The sequence below is a fragment of the Podarcis erhardii genome, assembly GCF_964252035.2.
Source record: "Podarcis erhardii genome assembly, chromosome: 12".
NCBI lineage: Eukaryota > Metazoa > Chordata > Lepidosauria > Squamata > Lacertidae > Podarcis > Podarcis erhardii.
The window spans coordinates 46,573,462-46,589,752 of record NC_138513.1 but is presented as its reverse complement, the minus strand read 5'-3'; the positions used below and the strand labels follow the sequence as shown (position 1 = coordinate 46,589,752).

Genomic DNA, 16,291 nt, shown 5'->3' with positions numbered 1-16,291 from the left:
TGACGTTCAATGATTGGATAGTTACAGAAAGTTGTTACTGTTGCTTTGTAGTTGATCTCTATATAAGCAGGTTGGCTCAACCCTTCAGCCCAGTTCTGTTCTGGGCCTGTGAATAAACATGAGCTGTTTGAAGAATCGCTGTGTCGTCTGATATGTTCAGCCACAACTTAACAGAATTCATGGTTAAAGCTTCCAGTGACCCGCAGTGAGACTTCCTCCCTTTGACGATCTCCCTTTTTTCTGTTTCTGCCACGGTAAACTAGGTACAACCTTCATGGGTGTGATGGCCTGGAGGCAGGGACTCCTGTGCAGGCTGGGATTCCTCCGGTTCAGCCTCTGAATCGGATTCCCAGGCCATCACACCATCCCCCCAGGCCCCCCCTCAATCGAGGGTCTGGACCCGGCTTGCTGGGGTACACCGCATGGAAATCTTGGAGGCAGGAAGGCGCGTGGATGTTGGCTGCTGGTTCCCAGGAACGGTCCTCAGGTCCATACCCCTTCCAGTCTATGAGATACTGTAGCTTTCCCCTGCGGTATCGGGAGACCAGAATGTGTTCCATCTCATACTCAGGCTCCCCCTGAACCAAAACAGGCTGCGGTCGGGGACGGTCCAGGTGGAACTCGTCGGGTGGGGCCACCGGACTCAGAAGGGACCTGTGGAATACCGGGTGAACCTTCAGGGTTGCGGGCAACCGGAGACGGAATGCCACAGGCGAGACCTGGTCCACGATAGGAAACGGGCCAGTGAAACGGGCATCCAGCTTCCGCGAAGGTCGAGAGGGGTGGAGGTGGCGAGTGGATAGCCATACCAGGTCACCGACGTGGAGTTCCGGCCCCACCTGGCGGTGGCGGTCAGCCTAGGCCTTGTACGCCTCCTTGGCCTGGCGCAGTTGCTCCATCAATAGCTGTTGCTGGGACTGGAGCTCCTGAAGCCACTCTGTCACCGCAGGGACCGCGGATGCCGGCAGCACATCTGGAAACAGCCGTGGATGAAAACCGTAACTGGCCTGGAACGGGGTCTGCTGGGTGGACGCATTCACCGCATTGTTGTAAGCGAACTCCGCCAATGCTAGGTGGTCGACCCAGTCATCCTGCTGGTAGCTGCAGTAACACCGGAGGTACTGCTCCAGCACTGCATTTGCCCGTTCCGTCTGGCCATCGGTCTGTGGGTGGTAGGCTGATGAGAGACAGACCTCTGTCCTGAGGGCCTGGTGCAAAGCTCGCCAGAACCGGGATGTGAACTGAATGCCCCGGTCGGACACCACCCGCTCAGGTAGGCCATGCAGGCGGAAGACATGCTGAAGGTACAGCTGAGCAGTTTCCTTAGCTGAGGGTACGGATGGGTAGGGAGCACAGTGCACCATCTTAGTGAAATGGTCGGAGAAAACTAGAAGGCAGGTGCAGCAACGAGACGGGGGTAAGTCCACTACAAAGTCCAGAGAAACCGTGTGCCAAGGACATGGTGAAACCAGCAACGGCTGAAGAAGGCCGGGGGGTCGCCCGGTAGGGCCCTTGGCCCACCGGCAGACATCACAACCAGCGACGTAGCGGGCCACGTCAACCTTCAGGCGGGGCCACCAAAACTCACGGCTTACCAGATGGGTGGTCCGATACCGCCCAAAGTGTCCCGCGGCTGGGGCATCATGGGGCATCCTGAGAACCTCAGCCCGCAGTGGCCCTGGCAGGATGTATAGGCAACCGTGGTGCAGCAGAAGGCCCTGATGCAAGACCAGCCCTGGATACTGAGGGCATGACCCTTCGGCCAGTTCCTGAAGTTGTTCCTGGGCCCAAGCATCGACCCGCTGCTGTTGCAGCACCCGAGCCTGCAGTGGCTCAGCCTCCTGGGTGGCCAGGAATGCAGCCGGTGGTAGGATCGTGGTGGGTACCGCTTGCTGTACCGTGTCTGCGTTGTCTTCAGGTTTCCAGGACAGGGCATCCGCCTTCTGGTTTTGGGAGCTCGGGATGTAGCGGATCCGGAACTGGAACCGGGAAAAGAACAATGCCCACCGGATCTGCCTTTGGTTCAGATTGCGGGTGGTCTGGAGGTACTCCAGGTTCCGGTGGTTGGTTCTCACCTCCACCGGGTGTCGTGCCCCCTCAAGATGATGGCGCCAGACCTCAAAGGCCACCTTGATGGCCAGTAGTTCCCGCTCCCACACGGTATAGTTACGCTCCGCTGGAAGGAGCTGGCGGGAATAGTAGGCGCAGGGTAAGAGTGGCGCATCAGGTCCGTGCTGCTGAGACAAGACGGCACCGAGAGCCGTACTGGAGGCGTCGGTCTCTACCACAAAGGGTCGAGAGGGATCAGGGTGTTGCAAGATCGGCGCTCTCTGGAAACAGGCCTTCAACCCCTGAAATGCCTCCTCTGCCTCCTTGTCCCAGGAAAACGGCGTCTTGGGGCGCAGTAGCCGGGTCAATGGGGTGGTGCGATGGGCATAATCCGCAATGAAGATCCGGTAATAGTTGGCGAACCCCAGGAATCGCTGTAGGTCCTTGCGGTTCTGAGGTGCCGCCCATTCCCGAACCGCTGCCACCTTTCCAGGATCCATCTGCACCCCATCTGGAGAAAGTCGGTGACCAAGGAAGTCCACTGACTGCTGATGGAACTCGCACTTGCTGAGCTTTGCATACAGACGGTGCTCTCGCAAGCGCTGCAGCACGGTCCGGACATGATCCTCGTGGCGAGCCGGGTCACGGGAGAAAACCAGAATGTCATCCAAGTACACCACCATGTACTTGTCTAGCAAGTCCTGGAACACGTGGTTGATGTATCGTTGGAACACAGCAGGCGCGTTGCACAATCCAAAAGGCATCACCAGGTATTCGAACTGCCCGTACCGGGTCCCGAATGCTGTCTTCCACTCATCCCCGGCTCGGATCCGAATTAAATTGTAGGCCCCCCAGAAGTCTAGCTTGGTGAACACCTGCATAGGCTCCTCCGATGACTCAGCTGTGGCCGTGGAGCTGCTAGTAGAAACTGGTGCCGAGAACTGGAAGTGCCGGCGGCCCCGGGCCTGGCGACGGTCCTCCAGCCGATCGTCTATTGTAGACTCCGTTGAATGAGGGCGTCTAGCATGGTGGGGCGTTCCATTGTGGCCAGCTGGTCCAGTATCTCGTCTGAAAGCCCCTCGAGATACTGGTCCCGAAGAGCAGAGTCATTCCAGGTCAAGTCCTGTGCCAGCAGCCGGAATTCCGTGGTATATGCGGCCACAGTGGACTTGCCCTGTTTCAACCGCCTGATTGCCCGGTTGGCTTGACTCCCCTTCTGGGGGTTGCCAAACGCGGCCTCCAAATGATTGCAAAACCCCATATAGTCTATCAGCAAGGTGGAGTCTTGCCTGAGCAGCGGCAATGCCCATTTGGCGACTCACCGGCAGGGGCGCTCCGGGCTGGAGGTCTATTCTGCAGTCAAAAGACCGATGCGGCGGCAGCTGGTCTGCCCCCCGTTCCTCGAACACGTCTTGGTAGTCCCGGTACTCAGTGGGGAGCGTTGATGCAGCCTCCTCAGTGGGCGTGGCTGCTAGCATCTCGGACCGAGCATGGGGACATGGGTCTGGGAAATGCACAGTCCGATTGACCCAGTCAATCTGAATATTGTGAGCCTCCAGCCAGTCCATCCCGAGCACCAGGGGGAACCGGGGCATGGAGGCAATGTCCAAAGTTCACACCTCCCGGTGCTGCTGGAGACACAAGACCAAGGGCTGGGTCTCCCGAGTGACGGCACCCGAACGCAATGACCGTCCATCAATTGCCTCCACCTGTACCGCGTCTGAAGTGGCACCTGATGATGAGCAGCAAAGGCAGTGTCCATATAGGAGCCCCCGAATCTACCAGAGCGTGGGTAAGAATCCAGGGCCCACCTGGAGGGTAAAGACACACCGGAACCATGAGATGTGGGCCCCTCTTCCATGGTGTGGGACCCCAGGTTGCCAGGCCCTTCGGCTGCTGAGGTTGGCGTTTTCTCTGCGGTTGGCATCTTCTCGGGACAGGACCGGGCGTAATGTCCATTCCCACCGCAGTACAGACACAGGTTCCCCTCCCGACGCCGCGTCTTCTCCAAGGGGGAGAGGCGAGGTCACATAGCCCCAAGCTGCATTAGCTCATCAGGCAACTCGGTTGTGGCCGTGGACCTGCTGGGAACGACTGGAGCCAGGAGCCGGGAGTGCTGGCGGTCCCGGGTCTGGCGGTGGTCCTCCAACCGATCGTCTATCTGCAGGCTCTGCTGAAAGAGGGCGTCCAGCATGGTGGGACGATCCATCATCGCCAACTGATCCAGTATCTCGTCCGACAGTCCCTCAATATACTGGTTCCGAAGTGCAGCGTCATTCCAAGACAAGTCCTGCGCCAACAGCCGAAATTCTGTGGCATAGGTTGTGGCTGTGGACTTGTCCTGTCTCAACCGACGAATCGCCCGATTGGCTTGGCTCTCCTTCAGAGGGTTGCCAAACGCAGTCTCTAAGTGGTTACAAAACCCCACATAGTCTGTTAGCAAAGGAGAGTCTTGCCGAAGCAGTGGCAAAGCCCACTTGGCCGCCTGGTCCTTTAACAAACTGATCAAGAAGTGCACCTTGGTGCGGTCGTCAGGGAAGTTCCGGGCTCGCCCCTGAATATACAACTTGGCCTGGGCGAGGAACATGGGAAAGCTGGCCAGGTCCCCATCAAATTTCTCTGGCAAGGCCACTGGGTACTTGCCTGGAGCTGGTAGGGCGTCCAACCGCTGCTGAAGCGCCGTAACCACATCGCTTAGCTGCTGAACGGTGTGGGTCAGGGCCTGGTTCTCCTGGGCTAATGCCACCAGCGCAGCTGCCTGGTCAGCCATGGCCTTTGGCTCTTCCTGAATGCACCCCAACGAAGGGGGAGTGCAGGTGTGGCGGGAGCAAACTGTGCTGGTCCAAGGGGGAGGTTACCGTGGGGCGAGGTCCAGGACCTGAGTCGAGGGTCGGCAGACAGTCCTCCACGGGCGAAGCGGGGTCCACAGCGAGGAGCCAGGCAAGGTCAGGAACTCTGGGGGAACCGGACTGGGTGCTGGCCGAAACAGCTCTTCATCGATGTTGCTCCCGCAACCTGGGACCGGGCTGACTGGCCTTTATCTTCTCTGAGGCCAGGGGCAGTCCCAGCCCCCAGGAGACCCGCCTCTCCTGGCCTTAAGGCGAGCACTCCTCCTGGGAGAAACCAGTTCCCTCCGCCTCTCTGCCCTGAGCCTCTGCAGTTCAGGAGAGGCTGAAGGGTTACTGGACCCAGGGGGAGACTCACCTGTAGGCACTGAATCCTCAACCACCTCCGGAGCCAGAGTGGATTCACCTGGTGCCTGCTCCTGAGGATCCGGCACAGGTGCTTCAGAATCAAGGCCCTGCCCCAGTTCAGCCGGCCCTGGAGGCGGGGACTCCTGTGCACAATGGGACTGTAACATTTCATACACATGTGGAACCTAACATGTTTAAAAGCATCCCAAAATTAAAATCTCCTTGTACTTGGATAACTGGTACCTCAGGGAGAAAGCTTCTAAAGGCCCACTATGTCCATGCCATTGGTTTCTGTTGTTGCTAGCATAATCTGGGAACATTTTTATCCTCCATCTGCGTATCTGATGTGGTACAATCCTGCAACCACATGCTCTGTTCAATGTTTTAACCACCCCAAAGTACCACAAAGGCAATAGGATGTTCTATAAAACCTTCAAGGTTTTAGGTGAGGATGCTATTCTTAGATCACTTCAGTTGCTTAGTTCATTCTGCACTGTGCTTGCTAAGAGTAATTGTTTCTCCAAAGACCAGTATAAGGGGGCGGTTGAGAACCACTTGCCGTAGCGATAATAAAATCGGTGATAAAGGAACTGGAGAAGGTATCTCCTTGCTAAAGTTGGTGGGTTGGTTTGGATAATATGATCTGTAATTCTACCTGCAGAGTGGCTGATCCAATTCCTTTGACTTTAGCTGGATTTCGTTTCTGTAACTGGGCACAAGAATTCAGCACGTAACAATAAAGGTGAAATATACTCGGAGTCCTGTAGTGATTTCATGCTCTTTATTGCAACTTGTAAAACAGTGATTGAATTGCCCCCCAAACCTCAGGCTTTTATATACATTATTTACACAATCAGTCCCATCTGATTGGCTGATTCTGTTTCCCTCTTGGAGCCTGATTGGTCTTTTCCTGCAGGCCAATCAGTTGTTGCATTCTAGGATCCTACTTGCTTATTGTTCTAGGATCCAAGCTTAGTACAGAACAAAAGGTGTGGTTTAGGGGCCAAAAATCCCATCCCTGTGATGGAGGAGATAACGTTTTCCACCCCTGATGTAAGACACGATACGTATTCCCCATTGTGACAGTGCACAGTTGCCCAGATTTTAGGATTCAGAAGAAGGAAGATCGCACAGTTTGCATGTATGAACCTCAGCTTCACATGCCCACCCACACCTATCTAAAAAAAACCACAAAAAAACCAGTTAAGCATCTGAACTGGGCTGCAGTAGTGCTAGCTGTCAGCAGAGCTCATGTCTTTTGCTTTCATAAATAAACCGTTCTTGCTTAGGATATTTTTCGAATTTATTATTTTTTTAAATGAAAACAAACGCGAAGATATTCCTCACAAATCTTTTGCAGACCCTTTGCCCGGCGGTTTATTGTTCTTCATTCCTGACATTCACCTGTGCATATAATGTGGAAAAAAATTGACACCTGATTCAGAATATGTTTACTTGGCAAGAAATCAAGAAGTTGAGTTTTAATAGCACTTAATTTTATGAGCATGTGGTCTCAGCCCCACGAGCCTTATAGGCTGCTCTGCAACCTGCTCCTTGGGCAGCAAAACTTCTGTCAGCTTCAGTGGGAATTTCTTCTACAGAGATTGAGGATTGGGACATTTACTGGTTTTCAAGTGATTCAGAGTTCAAACTAATTCTGCTTTTCTCACCCAGCCAGGATATATCCAGACTATCCTTCATAGATATACAATACATTCCTCTCCAGCTCATTAGATTGCAGCGGTATTTAATGCATTCTCATGTGGTTTTATCCAGTGGCAAGTGGCCTCTTGCTCACGTTGCACAAAAAGTAGCCAGCTGTTGCTACCAGTAAAATAATGAGCAGATATGATGAAAACAGGTTTGTTGCTCGACAGTAGGATCACCCAGGCATGGCCTTTCCACCTACGCTCCTTGTGGCGTCCTTCTGCAAAAATGGGAGCTTGCGGGGGGGGGGGGGGAATGTCAGCCAGACAACAGGAAAGCTTTCATTCAGGGATTTTATGGGGACATTATTTAATACTAAATATGTCTTAGAAAGATCACTGCAGATGGTGACAGCAGTCACGAAATTAAAAGATGCCTGCTTCTTGGGAGAAAGGCGATGACAAACCTAGACAGCATCTTAAAAAGCAGAGACATCACCTTGCCAACAAAGGTCCATATAGTTAAAGCCATAGTTTTCCCAGTAGTGATGTATGGAAGTGAGAGCTGGACGATAAGGAAGGCTGATTGCCGAAGAATTGATGCTTTTGAATTCTGGTGCTGGAGGAGACTCTTGAGAGTCCCATGGACTGCAAGAAGATCAAACCTATCCATTCTGAAGGAAATCAGCCCTGAGTGCTCACTGGAAGGACAGATCCTGAAGCTGAGGCTCCAATACTTTGGCCACCTCATGAGAAGAGAAGACTCCCTGGAAAAGACCCTGATGCTGGGAAAGATGGAGGGCACAAGGAGAAGGGGACGACAGAGGACGAGATGGTTGGACAGTATTCTCAAAGCTACCAGCATGAGTTTGATCAAACTGTGGGAGGCAGTAGAAGACAGGAGTGCCTGGCGTGCTCTGGTCCATGGGGTCACAAAGAGTCAGACACAACTAAACAACAACAACAAAATGTCTTAGAAAAGAGAAAAAGGGAAGGTGATGCAAAACTGATCTCAGAGAGGCCTTATGTCTGGCCACTCCAGAACACTCTAATTTTGGCTATGTCACAAGGTTCAGAAAGATGATGGTACATTTTGGCAAAACAAAGAAATTATCTTGCAATATTTTGATACTACAGAGGAGAAACCAGTGTTGTTGTTTTTCACCATGACAAAAATCCAGAGTATTTGCTGTCGGGGGTTCATTTTATTAAATAAGAACACAAAGCCGTAATCCCCCCCCCTTTTTTTTAGATAACCACTGGGGAATTTCTTGTGGTTGACATTCCCTGCCTACAAATCGGAGGCAATTTGTACAGCAGGCAGAGAGTGCAAACAGAATGTTGTCACCAAAACAATTGACTCAGCTGTCCACATTTGATGCTGTGGAGTCGGACAAGATTCTTCCCCCCACTATTTAAAAAAAAAAATTTGTTTTTTGAAAATGCCCTCCTATTATTAGTATTATTATTATTTTGTTTCTAAGCCTTTGTTGACATTGACAGCTCATCCTTTGGCCATCATTCATCCCGGCTTCTGCCAACTTTGGAGAAAATAAAAACCCTGCTCCCCTAATCCGATTAGAGGGCTGGCAAATTGAATCTCGCCCCTCTCAGTGTCCCCTCAGCTGGCTGTCATTAGGAGCATAGCCTGGCCTTTGGCGGGGCTCCAAACACCACCTAACTGAATTTGAGATGCTGGAGTCCTGACAGGCCAAGGAAGGTAATTGAAGAGCTGTGGGGATCTTGTAAAATTTCAGCCAACAGGGATTACACAGGGGATCCAGGAGACCCATCTGTAGCAGAGACGGGAGCACTAAAAAGCCACTGTCTGGGCCCCTCTTTCTTTCTTTTCATTATTATTGATAAAGAGATTGGGAAAAGAGATGTCAAATTAGGGTGAATAAAAACATAGCATCAGGTTATCGGCCCAAACCAAATGTCTGTTAGAACGGAAGCCTTTGTTTTTATTTATATCTAAAACACATGAGGGTGCCTCGTGGAAACTGACGACTCTTGTTTCCAGGTGAATACGTTTAAAATCCTGATGAAAGCCTTTCCCCCTCTCTGATGATGGACCCAAATATCAAAATCACGCAAGTACTCCTGTTCTTTTGGGGTGATCAATAACATATAACTGCAAAAAGAAAGATGTGTAGATGTAGTAATTCTTTTAATGAACTTGCACCTAAACATTTAGCCCAGCTGGAAAATTAATTGAGATTTTAGTGAAATCATGTTGAGCCATTGGTAAACCTCTGCTCTCTGACTGGACCTGTGTTTCCTCACCTAGGTACTAATTGTCTGTGTGGATCCTGAGTTTGCATCTAATTTAAGCGGGCACAGTCCTGTTTGCCTAACTGGAACTTTCCCATGTGTTAGTGTTCAGAGAATTTCAAAAATCTGAATTAGTCTAGCAGTTGGGAGGAGAAATTATCCCAAATTATAGTATCTAATAGATGTATGATATTGCTGCCTGAGGCGTAGTGAGGCTTATACATAAACATTATTTTTGTGTACAAAAAACACACAAAGATTTGACCAACTGATGCAATCACCATTCATTAGTCTGGGAGCTCCTTCACCTTACTCAGGACAGGTGTATATTCTCTCCTGGGACACACTCTGAAAAGCCAGTTGTGCAAATTTTTCAGCACAATGATTTGACTTAAGAAGAGCTGATTATAGAGGATGGTTTTTCCCACCCTCCCATTCATGTGCTCAGTCCCTGGAACTGGGTTGCAACTTTTTCCAACAAAGTTTGGCACCCACAGCGTGGGGGCCAAATCAGTGCCCCTGGCAGAGCATCAGTGGCAGATCCCTGGCATCTCCTGGGTGACACCCCCACCCATGGCTCAGGGTTATATTGCTGGGGTTATCTGGTTTAACTCGCACAACAGTGACTCAGGTAAGATGCAGAGATTTTATCAAGGCCTTGATTGCCTCAAGTGAACTCATGGCTTCCAAATCCAGCCTCCATTCATGAAACCACACTGCTTCTCTGTACACAGTACACTGAGGACCATTTCCAAAGGTTGGGTGTGAACATCTTCCAGCAGTAGTGTAAGGCTTTTGAAAATGTTCAGTTGGCTTTTGGTGGTAGGGTTAAGGTAGTATGGAAATATTTGTGGGAGGTGTTTTTTTTAAGGAGTTTTTGAGATTGGGATTTTTGCAATCAAATCAAGCAATCAACCTCCAGTGGTTCTCAAGCTGTGGGTCCCCAGATGTTGTTGGACTACAACTCCCATCATCCCTGAGCTCTGGCCTTGCTAGCTAGGGGTGATGGGAGTTGTAGTTCAGCAACATCTGGGGACCCACAGGTTGAGAAAGGCTGAATCAACCAATTCTTGTCTGTTCCTTCCAAATCCACACAGCATGAGAAGCAATGGTGTTTTGATCCTAATGATAGACAGCTACCCGTTATTTCTCTTCATCTGGAAATCTCGCTGTTTCTCATGCAAGTTTTCAGTTGGGGAAGACACATTCTACCCAGGAGAGCTCCCAGCACCCAGAATCCACCCATATAGTAGGTCTCCCATGTCACAGCAGTCTGAACATCTAGGATTTTGGGGGGTGGAGGAGAAATCCACTTCTCCACTGTGTGGTGGTTGTTTCAGTACAAAGAGGACATCAAACCCCTCGCCAACTCAAAATCTGATGGAGGAACCTTTGGGAGCCATGGGTCTCTCCCTCCCTCAAACTCAATCTCCTTGTTAAGCTTCGCATGGGGTTTCCCAGGAGGACAAGGACTAGTCGTCACCTGAATCCTGCCACATGTGCTTCCCCTCCCTCCCTCCTTCCCTCTCACAGAGGCGTTTTGCACTTTCTGAAAACGGCCTCCCATCATCTCCTTTCAAGCTGCAGCCCTTCTGGACTTGTTAGCTGTACGGGCAAGCACTAAGGCCCACTTTGTATAATGGTTTAATTACAATGTCAACGTGGATTCATTAGCATGACAGCTGTCACTGTAAACGGGCGAGTGGGGAGGCTTTCAGAGCCCCCAGGGTCAGGGTAATTGATGTAGTGAACAGAATACTGTATTTGCCAAACAAAGGGACGGGGCTCTATCTTGACCCGAGAAGGGCAATCAGTGTAATCAGGGAATCGATAGCAGCTGCATTTTCATCAGCGATCAGAGCGATTCAGCCACCCGCCCACCTGATTATGTCCTGGCTGCTATAGCCTAGGTGGCAATCACAGACTTCGTACGATTTGTGCACTTTCTCCTATGGAAAGAATCCCCCTTACTATTTCCAGTTTTTTCTGCGGTCAAGCAGAACACACCCCCCCCACACACACAGATTCCCCATTTTCTTAATTGGGGATTGATAGACGTTTTGCTGCAATTAGGGGGAAAGTATTGCTTCATGCCCCAAATGGTTGTTTTAAGAACAGAATGTTGGAAATAATTAACAGAATATTTCATTATTTGCTTACTACATTAATATCCCAGCTTTCCTCCAAGGAACCGTACACAGTTCTCCCCCTCTTCATTTTCTCCTCACAACAACCCTGTGAGGTAGGTTAATAATAATAATAATAATAATAATAATAATAATAATAATAATTTATTTATACCCCGCCCATCTGGCTGGGTTTCCCCAGCCACTCTGGGCAGCTTCCAACACAATATTAAAATGCAGTAATGCATCAAACATTAAAAGCTTCCCTAAACAGGGCTACCTTCAGATGTCTTCTGAATGTCAGGTAGTTGTTTATCGCTTTGACATCTGGTGGGAGGGCGTTCCACAGGGCAGGTGCCACTACCGAGAAGGCCCTTTGCCTGGTTCCCTGTAACTTGGCTTCTTGCAGGGAGGGAACCGCCAGAAGGCCCTTGGCGCTGGACCCCAGTGTCCAGGTAGAATGATGGGGGTGGAGATGCTCCTTCAGGTTATGTGATTAGCCCAAGGTCACCCTGTGACCTTCTTAGGTGAGTGGTGATTTAAAGCCTGGTTTCTCAGGCCCTGGCATGCTAACCACTAAACTACGCTGCGATTTCTCTGATAGCTCAACTTTTCTTCTTGTTTCTTAGTGTAAAGGTATATAACAATGTATGTACACACACTCACAATTTCTTATACTGATAATACATGGAGTCCAAGTCCTCATCCCCCCCCCCCCAAAAAAAATCTTGAGGCATTGCTTGCCATCGTGCAGTCAAACATATTCAGTCAATTTAGCTGTAAGTGCTTATTCTCCAAATCTTAAAGAACCATTCCCAGTTGTTGGCAGTTTATTTTTTATTAAATAAATGATTAAATTAAATTCCAGACTAACAGGTGGTGATCCCTGAATAGATAATCTTTCATATATCCTAGTCTACAATTTAATTAACCTTTTGGAAAGAATTGGTTTTAAATACCAACCGTAAGTAAGTAAGTAAATTTTTATTTGCGTGGACAGGCGGAGTCCCCAGATCCCGAGTGGTCCCCCCGTCATGTGGAATAACGACTCTAGACAACGTGCTATGGGATTAAATTGGCCACAACTTTATTAAATTTCAAATGTGGGTAGACCCTGGCTCAGGCATTGGGCGTTCTCCCTCCCTAGTCCCCAGCCGGGGACCTAGGGAGCATCAGGGTTATCCAGTGTGTGGGGGGGGGGATGGGCCGGCTCTGGAGAACATATGTTCAAGCAGAGATAGCTGCCCCTGTTACACCGCCGCAGGGGAGAGCAATGACGACCTTTTGGCGTACAGCCAAAGCCTCCCTTCAAAAACCCCTTTAACGGGGAACCCTGGTATCGCCGCCGCAAAGAGGAAGATGGACTAAAGGATTCCGCCCAAGGCCTGATACCGCCAAAGTTGTGACGTTTTGCTACGGGAAAGGCGAAACCTGCCAATGCAGGGAAATTCCTTTCCGGCCCTTTAACAGCGACCTTATCGTAGCAGCGCCCGCATACCTGTGGAGACAGGTTAACCTGCAAAACCTATGAAGAAAAGTTAACCTGCAAAAGAAGATATTAACTGAGGGTGGGTAGGGTGGGAGAAGCTCTGGAGCCAAGTGAGGATTAACAATTAAGATCCACCCTCTATTGTGTGGGCAGGTAATCCCTCCCCTTACCTGGCCTGGTTTCCCTGGCAACACTTCCCCCAGGTGGGATTGGACAACTCGCTGGGGTAGGCGGGGACCTCCAGGTATCCCACCTGAGGGAAGGCAAAGCCTATGCTGATGGGGCCACTCCAGATCCAGGTTTTGCGACCACGCAAAAGGCGCCCTCCGTTTTAAGTGGGGAGCGGTCATTATACCCCATCCTCCCCAGCCAAGACCAGGCTCAGGGCAGCTAACATCAAATATCAAATACATTAAAACACAATCAAACAATTGATTAAAATACAGCTTTAAAAATAGAACCAGGATAAAATTAAATGTAAATGATTTTGTAATGGTTTTCTTTTATATTTATGCAAGGCAAAAAAGCAGAAGCAATGGTAGAAACAAGCAGATCTCCTTGAAAACCAACCCACATTCTGCAAAAGTGGCTCAAATTCCAAGGTGAAGAGTTGGAAAACATTTAAAGTTTATTTACAGAAACATTGCAAAATTAAGGAATGTTAGAAGGATGTTGGAATGAAGTAATGTGGTTTTATAAGAAATGATATAAAGGATTAGGTAAAAAATGATTTTTTTAATTGGAGAAAGACGAGAATGTAAAATTACAGTATATTAAGATAAATTATTAGGATTAAAAAAAAGCTAGAAAGGATTTGCTGAAATATCTAATTGAACTAGAATACAAAAAAGGGAGGTGTGAGGAGGTCAAGGAAATAAGCAAAGGAAAGGAAATTATGTAAAGGTTTGAGCTGTTTCCCCCCCTCTTTTTTTCTTTTTTTGAATTGTTTGTATTTTTGTATTGTATTTTCTGTATTTTTTATTTTCCTTTTTTTGTCTTTTCTAATTTTCTCTTTGTAATCTTTAAAATTTGAATAAATATTATTTAAAAAACAAAAACAAAAGTGGCTCAAATTCTGTCTTGAAGAAAATTTTGGTGAAAAAGATAGGGGAGAGTTGAGTTCCAGGAGAGAACAAGTCAGGCTAGTCTAGGGTTGTCCAAGAAACACTTTGTTTAATAGATGTGCCGCTGTTAACAAGAAACTTTAGAGGGGAAAACATTTTCGATTCCTAGGATGCCCAAGTTCTGTCCTTAGTGCCAGACAAAGCATGAAGTTTACACAGGGAATTTGTCCTGGTTTTGGGTGATCTAATGACTTCATCCAGTCACTTCATGCCTTATGAACCAGATTTACATAATATCTTCACTTCAGCCGCAGAAGTTCATTCTGCAAAGGGCCTGAATGTAGAAATATTCTGTGACTGTAGATCCTCATGTCATGAGTATCACCATCCTGTGACTGGTTCAAAATATAAAATAAAACTATTAATATTGCTAATGGATAGGGGATGAGGCAGGTGGAAGGAACCTGACTGAATCTGATTTGACTGAAGAAGAGACTTGCACCCACATGCACACACACCCACACCCATTTGTTGTGTCGTCTCCACTGGTTGCATAAGTGCTTTTAAAATAATGAAATTACTTCCATCAGAAAAAAAGAGATGCCTGCATGATAGGTTTGAGGCGGGGGAGGGAGTAGGGAGTAGGGAAAGAGGGATAACCTGCATTAAAAAAAATCCCAAACACTATTTATTGTCACAATAATTGCAACATCTAAATAATTCTAAATTCCCTGCTGGCCATACACTTTGTTCCGCAAGTCCCCAGGAAGATGAATTGTCATACTTTCCCCAGTATTAAGGAGGAACATGCACAGCAAAAAGAAAAAGAAATATCCACCCTTCCATCAATCTGAAAGGTTTATATGGGTATCTTTTGTTTATATGACATGGATCAAAGAGAATCAACTGGCTGCCTTTGCAGTCGCAAAGCAATTATATTTGGCCTTTGATTTCCCCACCAAGTTTTAATTGAGAGAGGTGTAAAAGCAATGCTTCCAAGGAAAAGAAAATATCCCATTTCAGGTTACATGAATGTGTGGATAGGAGGGGTGGGAATTATGTACAGTGATTCCATCCTTGACAGGTATGTGTCCATTCAGAAGTCTGTAAAGAGCCTTCGCGTAGGCTCTGTAAGTGTGAGATTGTGTGGAGAGAGCTTATGTGCCTATAATTTATGCACATCCAGGCTCTGTGCAGATCTTCAGATCAAAGCACGGGGGTCAGGTGCAGAGCCTCAGGTGTAGTCCAACTCCACCTTGCTCACACATGCATTTTACCTGAACTGATGTCTTCAATAGGGAGAATAACACTGTGGGCACATTTCAGCCAAATCTCACTGAAATAAATGGGACTTTCATGATCAAGTCTCATTTTATTGCCATATCTCTTGCCTAACCTTTGCTAGATTGTACCCTTTCATATAAAAGGGACACGGGTGGCGCTGTGGGTTAAACCACAGAGCCTAGGGCTTGCCAATCAGAAGGTCGGCGGTTCGAATCCCTGCGACGGGGTGAGCTCCCGTTGCTCGGTCCCTGCTCCTGCCAACCTAGCAGTTCAAAAGCACATCAAAGTGCAAGTAGATAAATAGGTACCGCTCCGGCGGGAAGGTAAACGGCGTTTCCGTGCACTGCTCTGGTTCGCCAGAAGTGGCTTAGTCATGCTGGCCACATGACCCAGAAGCTGTACGCCAGTTCTCTCAGCCAATAAAGCAAGATGAACACCGCAACCCCAGAGTTGGTCACAACTGGACCTAATGGTCAGGGGTCCCTTTACCTTTACCCTTTCATATATACGTGGTGCGTCTTCTGAGAAAGCAAACCTGCCACTTGAGGAGACCTTTAAGGAAGTCTTCATTTTTTAGCCTGCCTTCCGGCACAGAGATGACCACATGCCACCTGACGGCAGTCCACAGCAGTGAAACCCTTCTATTATTGCTCTGTGATGCTAACTGGCTATAGAAGGTCAGGTTGCTGAACTAGTGTCTGGAGAATAGAGCAGTCTCTGGACACACTGGTTCACCATCACTGCCATGGGCAGTGACCTCCCTGGGGTACAAGCCTGGGCAATGTGCTTGGGGGTTCTGGGCAGCTCAGGTGACAAGACCCCCTCTTGGCTTTTCTGATGCGGTCCAAAGGAAAGCAGAACATATAGGGAAAATAAGGTTAGAATGTGCTAAGATAATTATAGGATAGAAAACAGAGGAAGATGGAAAGGAATTGCTGAAACAATTAACAGAAGTGGAATACAAAAAGGGAGGTGTGAGGAGGTCGTGGAAATAAGTGAATGAAAGATATTGAAATTATTTGATGTGCTTTAAATTGTTTTTGTTTTGTTTTGTTAGTTTAATGTGTTAGTGTTATGTGGTGTTTGTGTATTGTATTGAGTTGTTCTTTTTTGTGGTGTTTGGGTTGTTGGAAAGGTAATAAATATTATTTTAAAAAAACAAAAC

The 16,291-nt window shown here is 48.5% G+C and overlaps 1 long non-coding RNA gene across 1 annotated transcript in view; it reads right to left on the bottom strand.

The window, feature by feature from the left end:
* Positions 1–16,291, bottom strand: part of LOC309326292 — a 300,370-nt gene that overhangs the window by 96,698 nt on the left and 187,381 nt on the right. The gene's annotated exons all lie outside the window — the stretch shown is intronic.